Raw genomic sequence first — 18275 nt, 5'->3', positions numbered from 1 at the left:
TCTGTTTCTCTCATTTCTGCTTTCTTATGGTTCCTCCCATTGGTCCTAATTCTTCTATACAACATGACTAATATGAAAATATGTTTAACATGACTTCATATGTAGAGCCTATATCAGATTGCATGCCATCTTGGGATGGGGAGAGGGGAGGAAGGTGGAGAAAAATTAGAACTCAAGATCTTATAGAAGTGAATGTTGAAAACAAAAATAAATAAATAATTTTTAAAAAAGAAAATGGTGGGGAAATTCAGACACTACTAAATGAAAAATGAGAACTCCACAGGGTTTACCAGCAATATAGTTTGTCCATCTCTAAGAAGGCAGTGTTCAACTCTCAGTGTTGAACTCAGTGTTCAAAAACAAAGTGCAAACAAAGTTTAGAGAGATGCAGGATTCTTGGCTCAGTGAGAAAGCAGATGAAATTCAGTTTTACACCGATAGTAACAACCCACAGCACTCCTATGATTCTTGGAAAGTTATTTATGGGTCAAAGTCTTATGGTGCATCTCATCTACTCAGCTCTGATGGAACCACATTGATCAGTAATAAGAACATGATCCTGGAGAGATGAGCTGAACACTTTCATAGTGTTCTCAAGAGACCATCATCAATCAGTTCTGAAACATGAAGGTATAAATAGATGTAAGAAGACCTCTAGCCCTCCAGCTTTGCAAAGACGGAAAGTCAGAGATGTTGAGAATTGCACATATTTTCCATTTTTTTTTTTTGATGTACTACTGTTTTACTTTTTTGAGTTTTCTTCCTTTTTTTTTCTTTAAAACATTATCAGATGGCTCATGGGGAACAGAAAGAGGTAGAACATTGGAAGAAATTCTGATGTAAAAAAACAAAAGATATAAAATTTAATACATGACCTTTTCTATATCTCAGAGATTGTGTGAGGGAAAATTTAATAATGTATGTGAAAGTGCTCCAAGTTCTTAGGAGAAAAGACTGTAGTTAACTTTAAGTTATTGTTGTACACATAGCTATACTCTGACTGAAGGCCTGAAATGTGCAAGTTTCTCATCTGATAAGCTGCTCCAATTCAGTATAATTCTATTTAATCAATAAGCATTTATAATGCACCTACTACATGTCAGGCTGTGTGTTAAGTCCTGGGCATACATACAAAGACCAAAAAAAAAAAAGAAAAAGGCTTCAATCCTTGCTCTCAAGGAGTTTACATTCTATTAAGAGAGACATGTGAGTCTATAGGTATATGCTAAATAAATATAAAGTAAATATTAAGTATTTAAATACAAGGTAGTTACAGGGGGACACAGAAATTAGAGGATAGGGAATGATTTCTTGTGTTGTATCTTGAAGGTGAGGGGGTCTATGATTCAGTTCCTGTTGTCACATGCCCCAAATATCTTGAATGCATTCCCTCTTCTACCTCATAGAATTCAGTTAAAAATAATTTAATTTATTTAATTTTATTACATTATTAATATTAATCATTATATAACATAATATATTGATATTAATATATTAGAGATATAAATTATATCAATTAATATACTATTATATATGAATATGTTAACTTAGATGTTAATTAATGTTAATGAGTCATATTAATATTATTATATTAATAATTTTATATTAATTAATGTGAAAGTAATTCTATTTGAGACATTCATGCCCAAAGTAAGTACAAATAACGTCAACAGCATTTATTAAGGCTCACTATGTACCATGCATTGCACCATGCTCTGGGAATAGCTATACTCAAGGAGATTTCATTCTATTCTTATGTATTTCATACATAAAAGGTGAAGTTGAAAAGTAGGGGTGAGGAGAAGGTATTCCCTGGGACATGGAGAAGAAAGAAGTCTGAAAAATTAGGAGCAGAGCCCAGAAAGGAATAGAGTGAGCATTACTGGCCTGGGCACTTTCTTTAAAATGTAGGTTCCAGGAAGAACTGGTCAATCAAAGAAAGGAGCTGCAGGAGCAGAGTGATCTTCCATGGTGAGAAAACTACTGTGTGTAGTGATCTTTCTGGGTGAGAAGGTGGCTGAGATGGAATGATCTTCCAAAGTGAAGAGGGAGGCTGCTGGGTAACTATGAAGAAACATATCTAGAGAGTCACCAATGAAAGGAGGTGGTCCTTGAAAGCCCAGGGTCTAAGTGGTTAAATACAAGGGCATTTATATCCTCAGAGACCAATTTCATGTTAGTATCTCTATGCTAGGAACTTCAGGAAAGTCCACAGTGCAGTTGAGGACACAAGTACACACATGCACATGCACATTCACACTAGACATGTTTTGGATCTCAGCAGAACATGCATGAGGAGCAAAGGCAGTTGTGGACCCAGTCATGCCAGAGACTGGGAGCCATAAGTAGCAGATGTTAGGAGACCACGATCTGGGCTGTGTAATGTAACAAAAGGTTGGGGTAGAGCCACCATTGCTAAAAAACATTTGGACTCCTGAACCTGGTGATTCATCTTCCTACTTCACCCCTTTCCTTCCATCGTTCTCTAAGGGAGTGTACTGGGTTGCCCAGAAAACTTATCTCCATTTCTTAAGAATTGATTTACCCTCTGTGTCTTTAAAGTTGGGTTTTATGATAAACATATTTGACTTGTATTGTGAGCCTAGGTGTATAACAAGGTGACTGCAGTGGAAAGATAAATGATTGGGTACTTGGGAGGGGAAACATAGATTTTAAATTGCAGTATTCTATAAAAGTGATTCTTTCTGGCTAGGAACTCAGGAGGAAAAAATGTTAATAATTGTTTTATATTAAAAAAATATAAAATAGGAAGAAAAAAGAAATTATAAGGGGACTTCTCTAGGCAATGAATGAATCAGCAGTTTAGCAAGCTGGAGGCTATGACTACTGTAAGAACCTGGTCCTTAAAAGCCCAGCACCTAAGCAAAGAAAAGGGGCCACCAACAAGGTGTTAAACCAACTGTAAAAATGTGGCCAGGTGATACCTTTATGAAGTGTGAACACCTTTCTCTAATGGAACTAAAGGAAACCTGGTCACCGGACAAGCAAAAATTTGGCCATATCTCTGAAACTATTAAAAATTAGAGTTGTTAGCTCGGTGGGCAGCCAAAGCAGAAGCCAGACTTGAGTAGGAGCTAGGCTCCTGATGATGTACGTTCAAGAACCAAGTTGCTGGTAGACAGGAAAGTCCTAAAAAAGTCCATATGGAGCTGAGAGAGTTCGTTGTCTCTTTATGTCTTCTTCAATTTAGGACTTTTCTCTCCACTTCTTTCTCTTCTTTTCCATCTTGTGTTAATGGGTGATTTTCTCTTGACAAGGTTTTGATAAGTTTTGGGCTTAGAAAAACAAAGTTCATCTTCAATCTCTTTCCTTTTACCTGTTTGCTCCTAGAAGAGCAAAGATCATTTACAGACATTTCTTTATCTTTTTGGATTTAGGAAAACAAAGGGAATCTATAGAAATTCCTTCTTACTTACGGACACAACATATGTGTGATGACCAACTTTGATAGACTGGACTCTTCTCAACAATGCAGGGATATAAGTCAATCCCAAAAGACGCATGATGGAGAGAAAAACGTGCATCCAGAGAAAGAACTAGAAAGAACTAAATTTATATCCAGGTGGAAGCAAAATACCTGATCTTTTTTGTTCTCTTATTTGATTTTATGTCCTCTATACCATTTTTCATCCCAGCTGGTACAATCCCTCCTTATAACCTGACCATTGTATAATGTGAAAGTATCTACAGATCCTATACTTGATTATAAGACGCCATGGCGGGGAGGAGAGAAGGGAGGGGGACAAAATGTGAAATCCAAGGAATTGTGGAATTGAATCCTGTAAATTAAAAGGAAACAAACAAATTAATATATTAAAGAAATTTTAAAAAAAGAAAAAAAAAGAAATTCCTTCTTTCTATTTTGGGGTTTAAAAGAACCAGTTCATCTACAGAAGTTTCCTCTCTCTTTTTAACCTTTTTGGGTTTGGGGGAGAGGTCCTCATCCTTAGAAAGTATTTTTTTCCTTCTTCACATTTTTGAAGCTTAGGAAAAAATAATTTCTTGGGGAAGCCTCCCTTTTTTTTTTTAGCTTAGATTAATCAAATTCCTTCATGTGACTTTTCAAGTTGGTCATCTTTTGTTTTATATTTCTTGCGATCTGGCTTCCATAGTCACTCTATTGCCTCCACTGGCTCCTCTGTCCTTGGCCTTAGGAACTTCCTGGGCATCTTCCTTCTGAGTTGAATTCACTCTCTGACAACTCTGTGGAAGAGAAATACTTACTTCTCCACCCTTTCTCCAGATCCTAGCATTTTATACATACCTCATGGTGAGCTGAGTTCCTCCTTGAGTCCAGTTTCTGCCTGGACTGTCTGAAAATCGAGTAACTCAATCTTTTAATGGTCCTCAGAGGCATAGTTTTTGCTTATTCAATGACCAGACTTCCTTTAATTCTATCTCAGAAAGGTATCTACACTTTTAAAAGAAGCCCCCTGGTGTAGCTTTATTTTTACTGTCAGTTTAATACATTCATTGTTGGCCCCTTTTATACAATTATATTTTGAACTTCCAAGGCCCACTGCCCTTATTCTAGCTAGCTGGGTTTGAAAGGGGAAAAAAGCTCTTCTATAGTAGTCAAAAGTCGGGAAGAACTAGCCTCCTCTCCAGCCCAGTCTAACAATCAAAATACTACTATTACCCTGCTTTATTAATACTATATCCCCCCAAAATCCTTGACATCCCAGTTCTTCAACCTCTTACATTTCCCATGACTTGTACCTTCACTCTATCTTAGTCACACATAGGAAGATCATAGCCTTAATCTGACAATCCAGAAGGCTGGATTCCCATTCATAACCATAATCCACTTTTCTATCTATCTATGCAACTCCTCCAAAAATCTATTCTGTTCCCTCACTGTAACCTATAGTCACCATTCTCCCAATTTCTCTGCTCTGCCTTTGCTTTCCTCCCTTCATAGTCTTGACCCTATAATAGAGGGGTCTACAAACTACTGCCTGAAGACCAATTCCACCTGCTCCCCATTTTGTACAGCTCTGAGCTAAGAATTTTTTGTTTTGTTTTTGTATTTCGAGAGATGTACAAAAACACACAGCGGGATTTGGTCTTTAGGCCATAGTTTGCTGACCCTTGCTAGTTGATTGGTTTAATTATATCTATATCATCTTGTCTAGCCTCATCCTTTCTTCCTGTTGCCATTTACACCTTGAAAAACTTCTTCCCTAGGTTACTTCCAGGAGCATGCTGGAGCCAGTTCCAACTAGTTTGTGAAAGCTGATTATTAAATTTTTGGTGTGAGCATTTATACATCAGAAATCCGTGATCTATACAAATAGATAATTCTTAGATTAATATGTCCAATTCTATTCTTTCTCTTGAATTCCATTCCAGCTTTGCCATCTACTTGACAGGAATATCTATCTGGATGCCTTTTGGACATCTCAAACTCAGCATATACAAAACCTAACTAATTTTCTTTCTTTCAAATTTACCTATTTTCTTTGAGGGCACTACCATCTTTCTAATCACACAAGGTTTCAACCTCAGCATCATCCTTGGCTCTTCATTTGTCAGTTCTTACTGGTAGACATCCTCCACAGGTAGAATCTTACAGGTAGAATTTTCCACAATGTCCCTTACATCTACCCCCTTCTCTCCACTCATCAATCACCGCTATCGTTCAGGCCCTCGTCTTCTCTTGCCTAAACAATTTCAATAGCCTCTTCACTATTCTTCATGCTTCTAGTCTTTCCCCTCTCTGTTTCATTTTCCATACAGCATCCAAAATAACCTTACTAAGACACATGTCTAAACATGTCTCACCACTGCTCAAAAGTCTTCAGTGGCTCCCTAGCTCCTTTAGGTAATGTATCAATCCCTCTGCTTAATCGAATTTGATGTACTTTTTAGACATCCAGATGGAGATGTCTGACAGGCAGCCTTCACAACTACCTTCTGCACGTTTTGTGATAATTTTATATTCCTCTACATCATGTGCCACTGTATTCAAGCTAAATTGGCTTGTTATCTACCATTGTTGCCATTCCAGCTACCATCTTTATACCTTCACACAGCCTGTCTCCATGCCTGGTTCTCCTCATTTCTTCCTCCTAGAATCCTTATTTTCCTTCAAGGCTCAGACTAGATCTTTTCTCCTATGAAACACCTTTCCTGATACTCTTAGTTATGAGTATATTGTCTCCCCTCTTCAAATCATCTTGTTATTCTCCAGTTCCTTTTACATGGAGTTTTCCCTCATAAAATGTGATCTTTTGAGAGAAGGGATTGTTTTTCATTTTGGGATTTACGCCCCCAAAGCCTTGCACATAGTAACGATTGCATGCATTTTTTAAATGGGATTGACAGCTCTTAGGTACCACATCTTACTGGACAGATTGGCTAACATGACAAAGTAGGAAAATTATAAATGCTAGAGAAGCTGTGGGAAAATTGGAACACTAATGCATTTTTGGTGGAGTTGTGAACTGATCCAATCATTTTGGAGAGCAAATTGGAACTGTGCTCAAAGAGCTATAAAAATGTGCATACCCTTTGATCCAGCAATACCACTTCCAGGGCTATATCCCAGAGAAATCATACAAATGGGGAAAGGACCCATATGTACAAAAATAGCAGCTCTTTTTGTGGTATCAAAGAATTGGAAATCAAGGGGATGCCCTTCAATTGGGGAATGGTTAAATAAGTTGTGGTATATGAATGTAATGGAATACTATTGTGCTATAAGAAATAAGGGGCAGACAGACTTCATAATAACCTGGAGAGACTTATATAAACTGATGCTGAGTGAGGGGAGCAGAACCAGGAGAACATTGTACACAATTACAGACACATTGTATCTGTGATGACTAACTTTGATAGACTGGGCTCTGCTCAGCAATGAAAGGCTATAAGACAACTCCAAAAAACTCATGAAGGAAAAGGCTGTCCACATCCAGAGAGAGAACTACAGAGTCTGAATGCAAATTGAAGCAAACTGCTTGCTCTCTCTCTCTCTCTTTTCTTTTGTTTTGTTTCTTCTTCTCGTGGTTCATTCCATGGGTTATAATTCTTCTTTACAACTTGACTAATGTTTAATATGAAGGTATGTGTAAAACCTATATTGGATTGCATGCTGCCTGGGGGAGGGGCGGGGTGAGGAGAGGGAGGGAGAGAAAATTTGGAACTCAAAACTTGTGGAACTGAATGATGTAAACTAAAAGTAAATAAATTTAAAAGAAATTTTTTTTTAAATGGAATTGAATTGAGATAGAAGACTCAATTCAAGGAAGCTGAGTAAGAAGATGAATTCCCAAGACCAAGGATAAGACTATTCTATTCTTTTGACAGGAGATATCAACAGGGTTCAGTTAGTTATGAAAAGAACAGTTCAATCTGAGGCCAGAGGTAGAGGAAAACTGTGTCAGAGGTACCAGTAACATAGATGTTTCCCATCAAGAGAAAGGGCAAGGATCAGAGGTTTGAGGATACTTCTTCAAGAATAATTAGGCATCAGTGTGGTCAAAGGCATGGAATTATCCTTACTTCCATAAAAAAGCCTATGGCTACTTTTGTGAAAGCAATGTCCTAACTCCCTAATCTCATGCAAGTTAGATTATTTGTCCTTCAAAGACTTTGAAACTATGCTTGAGACTTAATTGGCTTAAGGGACTAATAGCTCAGGCTGTTACATCAATTGCCTAAATGTTGTTGTTCAGTCATTTCAGTCATATCCAACTCTTTGTGGCTCCATTTAAGGTTTTCTTCACAGAGATACCGAAGTGGTTTTCCATGTCCTTTCCCAGCTCATTTTACAGATGGGGAAAGTGAGGCAAACAAGATCAAGTGATTTGCCTAGGGTCACAAAGCTAGTAAGTGTCTGAGGTCAGACTTGAACTCACGAAGTTGAGTTTTCCTGACCCCAGTCCCAGAACTCTATCCACCATGCCAAACTATGGCCTACAGGGCCAAATCTAGCCAGGTGCACATTTTTGTACAGCCTACGAGCTAAGAATGGCTTTTGGTGAGCTGTATTTGTCCCATAAACTATTATTTGCTGACCTTGGTTTAGATGGAGAGAATAGTATTTTTTTTTTTTTACAGTTTAACTTTTTTTGGAAACTGAATCTCCTTATCTCTAGATTAGAAGTACAGTAACCACTTATGTCTATTTAAAATATTTATTTTTAGTTTCCAACATTCACTTCCATAAGATTTTTAATTCCAAAATTTCTCCACCCTCCTACCCTCTCCCAACCCAAGACAGCATGCAATCTGGTATAGGCTCTACATGTACATTCACATTAAATATTTTTTCACATTAGCCATATTTTATTATAAAAGCAAGTTTTGAGTCTGATTTATATGTAATATCTTTTAAGGTTTCTATGGCAACTATAGTAGGAATTCAGTGTACTCCTTTCTTATTCTCCATTCAAAGTTAGTCTTTCAGATTGTGAAGTTGTCTGGAGGAAAGTGTTAATTTAAAAAAAATATGATGAAGCCATTTGGGTCCACTCAGGTGATGTAATATCCAGGCCAGAAGACATTTCTTTGATATTAGGCTTTTGCTAGAGTTTCAGGTATAGAAAAATCACTGATGACTCTCTTTAGTCACATTGAAAGGTGGTAGAAGGGCAGATTGTCTCATAAATCAGTAAGCATAAACACCAGATAGCCTGCTGGGCTAATTCTCTATCAGGTATTAGAACTCAGAATTTATTCTGCTTTGGTATTTTTAGGAACCAGACAGAACAATTCCCAATGTAAGCAGAAAGATTATTAACCTCAGAGACCTGAATTCTAGTTCTTACTCAGCCACTTACTGATTGAATAGCTATGGACAAGTCATACAGTCTTTCTGGGCCTTAATTTCCATATCTGTCATAGAGGGTGGGGGTGGGGATGGGGAGGATTAGACAAAATGATCTCTAAAGGCCCTTTCCAGCTCAGACATTCTAGTACTCTATGATTTCCCCCCCACCTTCCCAGCATCACCTCTCTTATTAAACTCAATTAGACAGATCCTTTGTTGCTAACAAAATATCTCTATGTATTTTAGTTTATATTAGTGAAGGTACTGTTGGTGTGATATTTCATATTTTATGTGTCTGCAATATATACACACATAAATGCTAATAGCTCACACTTACACAAACAGGGCTTTACAGTTTTAAATTTTCCTAGAGGCAAAGATCATATTTTATGTGTATCTGTGAAATTTTGGGAACACTGAAGGTGCCTAGAATTTTTTTTAAAAACAGAAGCATATGTTGTTTCCTCAAACTTGCCTTCAGGGTTCAGAATATTAAAATCCCAAGCATCATATTCCAATGTTCTCAGGCTTCCCTGAGAATCAGTGTAGTCCTTAAACCTGTGAAGTAATTCCCACTGCTAGAAGTGGGGAATATAGGACACAATCTTGGATAATTTTGAACACATGTTGACAGATGCTACTACCTGTGCTGCTTTTTCTTTTTTGTCTTTGTATTCCGACACAGCATAATGTCGGACACTTAGTAGTTCCTCGATACATTCTTGGTGATTGGCTACCTTGGGATCTTCTCTGGGCCTCAGTTTCCTTACTTATATAATGAAGAAATTGGACTAGTACATGTGTGTGTACCCACCCACACTTCTATTCCCCTCCTTATACTGCTTCTTTTACAAAGCATAGTTAACAGAATGAAGGAAGTCCTAGACTGGTTATTTTTTATGGAAACTTATATAGGCTCATAGTTTTGGCCACCAGGGTGCCTAATTATTCCTGAGGGGATGCATTGTTGCTGACCTCTGTCCTTTTTGTCGATTGGCAGCAGCTGTGCGGCTAGTTGATCTGACACCAGGTCTATACTCCATCTCTGGTCTCAGCTTGAAATGGTTCTCCTCAAGGCTAACTGCCCTCAGACTCAGTTGATATCTCCAGGTCAGAGAATAGACATCACCTTGTCCTTGGTCCTGGGCTTTCATCTTCTTTTTGAGTTCCCTTCCCTTGAGCCTTCTATCCTAATTCAGTTCAATCCAACAAATATACATTAAAGGCCTCTTATGTGCAAGATATTGTAAAAGGTATTCCCAATACAAACCCCAAAATGAAAAACAGTCCTTTCCCTCAAGAAGCTTGTATCCTACTGGGTAATATAGAATATGAAAGGAATGAGTGAATAGCAAAATAATTTGAAGAGAGAAAATGCAGGAATGTCAGGAAAAGCTTTGCATTGGAGATAAGATCAGGGCTGAACACTGAAGGAAAACCAGAACTTTTTTTCTACGTGAAACTACAAATCGATTATGTACAATTTTCTATTCCTTTTAAGTATATAATAAAGTTATATAAATCAGACACAAATAGGTATAAATACATATGTAAAGTCATTCTATACATACTTCTATTTATCAGTTCTTTCTCTGGGTACAGGTAGCATTATTTTTTATAGTTATAGGGTTATTTTTATAATAGTTTAGGTTTTTTATAATAGCCAAAATGCCTTATTTGTTCAAAGTTTTTCTTAAAACAATATTGCTCTTACTATATACAGTGTTCTCTTGGTTCTGCTCATTTCACTCTTCATTATTTCATGCAAGTCTATCCGTGTTTCCTAGGATCGTTGAGCTCATCATTTCTTAAAGCACAATAGTATTCCATCACAATCATATATCACCACTTATTCTGCCATTCCCCAACTGATGGGTACTTAAGAGGCAATAAGAAGAGAGAATATGGCAGGCATGGGGACAGGCTATGCAAAAGCATTAGCAGGGGAGTGCTAAGTTAGAGGGACAGCAGAAAGGCCAATTTGGTTATAGTAGAGTTAATGATGGAGGAAAATATAAAATAAGCTGGACTTAGACTGTGAAGAGTCTTAAATATTAGGTTGAGGAATTTATCCCAGAGGTACAGAGAGTCCCTGAAGACTTTCGAGCAGAGGAAGGAAGGGAAGAAGGAAGTACCTGTTAAATACTACTATGTGTTCGGTACTGCACTGTTTTACAAACATTATCTCATTTGATCCTCACAACAACTCTGGGAGGTGAGTGCTGTTATTATCCCCGTTATCCAACTGAGAAAATTGAAGAAGGCATTGATTAAGTGACTTGTCCAGGTCACACAGCTAATATGTGCCTGCGAGCAGCCAGATTTGAACTCAGGCCTTCCTGACTCCAGGTCCACTACGCCACCTAGCTGCCTCTGGTTGGGCAGACCTGTGACATGGTCAGACCTTATTTTGTGGAGATTGCTTGGTCAGCTATCTAGAAGATGAATTGGAAAGAAGAGAGGCTAGAAGCAAAGGAGTCTAATTAAGAAACTGTTGCAATAGTTCAAGTAAAAAGGGATGAGGGCCTGAACAACAGTGATGGTTGTATGAGTAGAGAGAAGGGGCCAGATGCAAGGGGTGGTGTGCAGGTAGAATCACCAAGACTTGGTGAATGGCTGAATATTAGAGGGGGGGGGAGAATCAAAGAAGCCTCTGAGGTTGGAAATGTGGGCAAAGAGCAAATAAAAATAGGGAAGTTTAGAGGAGGAACAGATTTATGGGGAAAGATAAAGTTCTAGGGCTCTTTCCAGCTACAAAGTCTTTCACTGGTATCATTTTGTATATGTTGTAAGCCCATAGCCACTGGTTTTACTCTTATGGAAAGGAAAACTCAAGTATTGGATGACATTCAACATCGTGAAACACTCCTTTTCCCTCATTTCTACCTCTTGGAATTCTTAGTTCCCTTTGAGTCTTAGTTTAGAGGCTCCCTCCTCCTCCCTTATCCCCCATGAAGTTTTTTTTTCTGATTCTTCCAGTAATTAATGTTCTTTGTACCCCCAGTCTCTGAATTTATTTGCATTTATTTTGAATACTTTTGTATTTATATGTATATATATGAACATATATACATATATGTGTGTGTATGTTTTTGTATATATAATCCACATAGTAGAATTCAAGCTCCTTGAAGGCAGTTATTGTCTATTTTTTGTCTTTGTATCTTTAGATTCTAGCTCTTGGCCTAGAATAGAACAAATGTGTAATAAATGCTTATTGAATTGAATTGATGATGGTGAGAAAATCAAGCATTTGCTAATAATAAGAGGAAAATGATTATGAGTTTTTAAAGGATGAAATAACTCCAAACTTTTATGGACTTATATGGTTGAGATGGAATAAAGTTTGGTGTAAAGTTTGAAAGTTTACTTTTAGAACTATCTTTGAGAGTTGTGTGTGTGTTTTCTTCTGTAGAAGCTGGATAAACACTCTTTCAGAATCCTTAAGTTCCTTTGAAGAGTCCTCAGTGGAAGGAAGTGACATGGCTCATCTGTGTTCAGTTTTGTATGGCACTTTGCTTTGTTTATATTCACTTTCGAAAATCATTTATGTGTCACAAGGGGAGAGAAGTGCTCTAGAGGGCAGTGCTGATGGAAGCAACATTTCTACTTGCGTTTTTTCCTCATTATTTTACCAAGTCCACACCAAACAATTAAAAAATTCAGTCAACACAATTTTCCAAACAGCCTTGAAAGAAATATCCACATTAGGCAGAGAGTAAATTAGCCATAAAGAGGCAGTGTGAAAAAAACAAACAAACATATTTTGTTTTCTAGGTTTCATTTTATGTCCAAATACCAGGTAGTGATGGAGCTTAACCCTAAGAGGAGAGTCCACAATTGTACTCTCTCAGTCAGCTCCTTCTTAAACACTGTTTCTTTCAGTTCCAGGAAATATTCCCCCAGGCGTTTCTACCCTTCAAGTAATACACTGCTCTGCTTGTTTTCATGCCTCTGGTATGCTGCTCCAAGGTTTCTTTTTTGAAAAAAATTCAAGTTGAGTTAGTTGCTTTCAAGTCCTCTGAGATCTTTCTCTGCCCTTTTCTGAAACACAGAAAACAAGTGGTCTCCTAATCCTTCTCTGGTTCACATTTCTACTTCCTGAGGCACAACCTTTCCATTCTAAATCATGAGCCTGTGGCTGGAGGCACCCATTTGATTTATCAGCTGGAAAACATATGAGTCTTGGGAAAAGACTGATAATACCAGTAGGAACACCCTGTTGGGATGAGCTGTTTTACTCATGGCTATGGGCCTGGTTTGAAATTTTTAAATGAATCCTGCTGAGCAGAAGCAAATTTCCAAATGTCTGCTGATATCAATGCAAGGAACTCGCCTTTTATTGTTCACATCTCCTTATCCAGTCCATGGATTGATTTTGTATTTACTGCCTTATTCTTTACTGAACCACTTTCTTGTCTTGTGAAAGGGAAATATGATTATTGGAACACAGTGAAACAAGAAAACTAGCATGAAAATACTCTAGAAATTATAAAATTCAAAGCTGATTCTTTGAAAAGACTAATAAAATGGATATACATTTAGTCAATCTTATTTATTTATTCAGGAAGTAAAGGGCTTTTATTTAAGCTGGCTGTATGGAAGGGGAAACAGAAGGCAGCAAACAGGAGACATGGGGCAGGAGTTACTGGGAGGAGGCCATGATGCTGGAAACACTCTCAAAGTTGATTTTTTCCACAATGTTCTTGGGCTTGATACTCTCTTCTTGGCTGTAAATGAAGACCTGCCCTGCCTCATTAGAGCTCCAGCCATACTTACTCATCCATACTTTCAGCTGGTTGTCTGACAGATCTCCCAACATCGCAGCCAGAGGTCAATATGTTGATATATGATGCCCACAACATGGCAGATAAATTTTCGGATGGAGTCTTCAAAGCCTGTGACACCATTAAGTAGAAGGAGATCCATGTTCTCATCTAGGGCATGCCAGAAAGCTTGGAAGTGACAGGTCTCCAGCAAGTCTCCCAAGTACAGCATCTGCCTGATGGGTTGCTCTTCTTGATGAGCTTGGTCAGTCATGCACTTGAACAGAGCGAAGTCTGTGTGGGGGAGCTTGGTGAGGGCTTTCAGCAGAATCTGGGCTGTCACTGTGGTCTGGAAGAAGGCCGGGTTGAACTGGTATAGCTTAAGCATGGTCAAGTTGGCTTCCAACTCATAGGCATTCTCCTTGGCCTGGCTCTCCACATACCGCTCCAGGGTGGCCAGGTTCTTGGGATTGTACCTGTTGATGCCCTTGAGCAGCTTCCCCATGTTGGCATGCATCTGCTCAGCAGAGCCATGTCTTCCTCCTTTACGTGAGCAGACAAAGATGTCAAAGCCAGGTCCGGAGCCGCAACAGCTAGCCAATCTTATTTAAAAGCAGACCCCAAACCAAATCAACAATATAGAACACGGACAAAGTGAAATCATATCAAAACCAGAAGAAATAAGAATTATCAAAATCTTCTACGTACAGTTAACAAAACTGTGAACACAAAAGAAATAGAAGAATGCCTTCAAAATATGAAACACCTAACTAATGAAAGACAGAGAACTTAAGTAATTCAGTCTCAGAAAAGGAAATAAAACTAGCCTCAAAGGAACTCACAAAAGAAAAAAAAAACTTCCTAGTCTTGATGAGAATTCTAATAGACACTTAAAGAACAATTAATAGTAGTCAAGTTATTTCCAAATATTAAGAAAAAAAACTTTTATGAGACAAATACAGTCCTAATACTTAAATAAGAGAAGGATAAAGCACAGAACTAGGGACCACTGTCCATAATAAACGATGATTAAAAAATGTTAAAGAAGATGTTGTCAAACAGACTAAGAAACTGATCAAAGGAATCATTCATTAGGATCAAATTGAATATATGCAAGGCTGGATCAAAATTAGGAAAACAATTGACATTATTAATCACATAAAAACCAAAACATCCAAACCACATGTTTATATCAAAAGATACAGAAAGAGCCTTTGACAAAATACAATATTCTCTCATACTAAAAACCCTACAAAGTATAGGAAGAGAGGAATTTTTTTAATATCATAAAAAGTATTTAGCTAAAACAAAAAGTAAGCATCATATGCGATGTGGCACTAAAAGAAAGGAAAATCACATTCCAAATAATTATAAAATGTATAAGTTTCTGGTAATCAGTCTACAAAGTATACAAAACACATATGGATTCAATTACAGAGTGCTCCTTAAAGAAATAAAGAACTGCTTAAGTAACTGGAAGAATATTCAATGCTCATGACTGAGCTATGTTAATATTATAAAAATGACAATGCTACCAAAGTTAATTTACATTTTAATACTATGTTAATGAAATTATCAATGGGATGCTTTATAGAACTTGATAAAAAATAATAAAATTCATTTGAAAAACAAAATATCTAGAATTTCAAGGGAAATGATGAAAATATGTAGGGACAATAAGGACTTGCACTTCCAGTCTCTATTACAAAGCAGCAGTCATCAAAACCAAGAGGCCTACTGTGAATTGCAAAGATGTAGCATCAATTATGTCCACATCACATGGACTAAATCATTGAGACTTGAGATCTGGACCTTCAAAAAAAGGTGTGGGGAAGGAGAAAAAGTCTCAGACAGGGGTGGGGAAACTGTGACCTTGAGTTTGACTGAATCCAAATTTCACAGAACAAATCCCCTTAATAAAAGGATTTTTTTTTGTGTGTAAAACTTAGACTCAGTCAAAAGGCTGCACCCAAAGACCTAGAAGGCCACATGTGGCCTCAAGGCCTCAGGTTCCCCACCCCTGGATAAGATTTCTGGCCTTTGTCGTTCTCACCTTTTTTTCTTTCTTCTTTTCTTTATGGTTACTGTCTGGGGTGGGGAAAGACTATATTTTTCTTCTTTTTATTTCTCTCCTTAGTACTACTAAGAACAATGTTAATAATAGCTTCAATTTATAAAACACTTTAAGATCTGCAAAATGCTTTGCAAATATTTTATCTTCACAGCAACTTTAAGAAATAGGTACTATCATTTTCCCTATTTTTACAGATAAGGAAACTGAAGCAGAGAGATGTTAAGTGATTTGCCAGATACTAAGTGTCTGAGATAAAATTTGAATGTAGATCTTCCTAAATCCAAGTACAGTGCTCTATCTGATGTGCTCCGTAATTGCCTAGGCTAAAAGGTTTGTCCAGTAAAGCTCTGAAAGCGTTTAGATGGTGGCAGGTGTTCTAGAAGATGACCCTTAGGAGCTTACAACCACGGGAGTGGTATGTAACAGAACCAACAAATATTCAAACCAGGAAAGTATGGTATCTCGAAAGCCAAGAAAGGCAAGGATAGTAAAGGGGAATAGATGGACAGCAGGCTCAAAAGCTTCAGAGACGTCAAGGAGAAGGAGAAATGAGAAAAATACCATGTTTTATGGGTGAATTTGATTTTTAGAACTAGGTCTATTTGTACGAGTATTTGTAACAAAAAGACCAGAACTCAATGCAAAATTTGATATAAAAGATCCAGAAGAAATATAAGAAAAACATTAAAGACTAATTATAAGGTATTCATTAAGATTAAACTGGCTATTAGTATTCCTTAAACTGTCGTCATTACTAAGGTAGTTTGGAAGAAATATTTGGGCTGAATTGTGTATGATGGGGTGGTCTTAAAAAACAAAATTGGGCAGGAAAAGGTAAAAGGGAGCAATTATAAAAATGTGGCACCAAAAAGAACTAGTACACAGGAAGCAGGTAGGGGTGGGGGCTAGTAATATCGGAACTTTACTCTCCGCTGGGTTGAAGAGGAAATGATGTACGCACATGGAAGGGGGTAAAAGTCTTCTGGACATGTGGAGAGGTAAGAAAACTGGGGGGCAGGGGAAGGGATTTTTAGAGGGTTTATGTGGATTGGGATTTAGGAGAGTGGGGAAAGAGGATGGGGGAACTTTTGGAGAGTGTGTAGTTTGGTATCGGAAGGGTGGGGAGGAAAGATGGGAGGATCTTGGAGGGATTATAGAAGTAGGGGGTGGAAGGTTGGGGGAGAAGATAAGGTAACAAGAATAGGGTAAAAAGAGAGAGTGAGAAAGAGAATAATGAGTAAAAATGAGATGGAGGGAAATTCATGAATAGTAATTATAACTTTGAATGTGAATGGGATGTTTATAGCAGCTCTCTTTGTGGTGGCAAAGAACTGGAAATTGCAGGAATGCCCATCAATTGGGGAATGACTGAACAAGTTGTGGCATATGGTTATGATGGAATACTATGGTGCTATAAGAAATGAGGAGCTCAATGATCTTAGAAAGGCATGGAAAGACTTGCACAAAATGATGAAGAAAGAAGTGAGCAGAACCAAGAGAATATTGTATACAGTGATAGCAATTCTGTTTTAAGAATGACTTTGAGTGACTAAGTCATTTTGACAATTATAAACACATAAATTAAAAATAAAGGACATATGAAGAAAAGATGATATCTGCATCCAGAGAAAGAACTGATGAACAGAAATATGTATAGAATAAATTTACATATCTATGTGTGTATATATATGCATATATATGTGTGTATACACACACATGCACACACACCTATTTGAGTCTAATGGTAGCCATCTTGGGGAGGGAGTAGCATGGAATGGGGAGAGAGAATAACAAAAGAAATTTACACAATTTCATGTGCAATCATCTTTTTTATTGTACCGTGTTACGGAAATGCTTATTTTGTTCCATGAATTGAAAACAAAATATTTTTTAAAAGTAGGTAAAAGTTATTTGAAGGCAAATTTGGCAAACAAAATGGATTATCTAGCTCAAGAATATGAATTTTTTTCTCTACAAATTATGCCTACAAAGTAATAAAATTGGTCTAAACTGCCTAAGAAAGCATTTGCAAAAGAATGCCCACATTTTGCTTCTGGATCAACACTCTAACAACTGTTTCTTCTTTTCCCATAAGGAAAGAATGAATAGGAGAAGTCTTCTTTAAGAAAATTTGGTTTTCAGTAGTTTTCCTGCTGCCTCTGCTACTCAAATTGTCTCCAATGGAAACTTAGCTTTTGGGAAATAAATATATACATTAGTGATAGAAGTCCAGTGCAGTAACCATGTAAAATCCATTATTTCCATCTATGACCTGAGAAAGACCAGCCAACTAAGAGTTAAACATTTATTCACTACCAGTGAATTTTAGGGGCTCTTAGTTTCCCTCTCCTGCAGTGGACTGAAGGCAGACATTCCTGTGGAGTGAAGAAATTCTAAAATTGCCCCTGTAGCTGGAGTATTTGGTTGGTAATAGCCCAGAATGCTCTTCTACTTACCTTTTTCAAAAAGGCTGTTAGTCAGGGAATGTTTAACATGAAATGAACCTTACTGGTTATGCTAATTTTCCAGATGTGTAGCCCGTTAGGGTGTTGAAAAAGGAAGAAAGTTTCCTAGGTACTGTCCAGGGACATAAGGAGAGCCTGACCTTGAGTTTCTTTGGAATTTGAGCAGGCATAGTATC

The 18275-nt window shown here is 37.5% G+C and overlaps 1 pseudogene; it reads right to left on the bottom strand.

Annotated features, from left to right (window-relative positions):
• Window positions 1–13351: 13351 nt before the first annotated feature.
• LOC138164040 (eukaryotic translation initiation factor 3 subunit K pseudogene) lies at window positions 13352–14315 on the bottom strand (annotated as a pseudogene).
• Window positions 14316–18275: the final 3960 nt, after the last annotated feature.

Source organism: Petaurus breviceps, unplaced genomic scaffold, assembly GCF_028583685.1.
Source record: "Petaurus breviceps papuanus isolate PSGF00001 unplaced genomic scaffold, PetGlider_PUasm1.0 189, whole genome shotgun sequence".
NCBI lineage: Eukaryota > Metazoa > Chordata > Mammalia > Diprotodontia > Petauridae > Petaurus > Petaurus breviceps.
Note: the sequence above shows the minus strand (reverse complement) of the source record. Positions and strands in the feature narration are given on the sequence as shown.